The sequence below is a fragment of the Sapajus apella genome, unplaced genomic scaffold, assembly GCF_009761245.1.
Source record: "Sapajus apella isolate SASKATOON/1434 unplaced genomic scaffold, GSC_monkey_1.0 scaffold156, whole genome shotgun sequence".
Taxonomy (NCBI): domain Eukaryota; kingdom Metazoa; phylum Chordata; class Mammalia; order Primates; family Cebidae; genus Sapajus; species Sapajus apella.
Genome location: NW_022437096.1, coordinates 1,786,625 through 1,787,232, shown reverse-complemented (window position 1 = coordinate 1,787,232; position 608 = coordinate 1,786,625).

The following is a 608-nucleotide window of genomic DNA, read 5'->3' as shown; positions in this document are numbered from 1 at the left end:
GCCTTGACATAGTTCTGCCTCAGTTTCCCCTTTAGCGCTGTAAGCCTAGAAAGGGGGAGAGAAGCCCCGCAGCCCCTGGCCTAATAAAAAGCCACTCCTTCCTCAGCTCAGTGTTCCAGGGTTTGTTCCCGCTGCTCCTGGTTCATTAGTCCACTCGTGTTTCCACAGGAGGACCTCAGGCTCGGCGACTCACACAGAAGAGAGGACCGCTGGGCTCCTGGGTCTGCAGGCTGCACCCGAAGCGTGGCCCGGCATCTGCTTGTGGCAAGAGCTGCAGGCAGCTTTGACTCATGGTGATGGGGAAGGGGAGCTGGCACACCATGGTGCCACGGTCTTTTAACAAGCAGATCTCAGAGGAGCTAACAGTGAGAACGAACTCCACCGAGGACAGCGCCAAGCCATTCAGAGTTCACCCCATGACCGAACACCTCCCACTAGGCCCCGGCTCCAGCATGGGGATGAATTTCCTCGAGATTTGGAGGACAAATATCTGAGCTGTATACATGTGGTTAACTCTGAAAATCAGTTTCTCCTTCCTCAAAAATTGCTGTTGGGGGCTACAATTATTATTTTAACTTTTTGAGATGGAGTCTCACTCTGTCACCCAG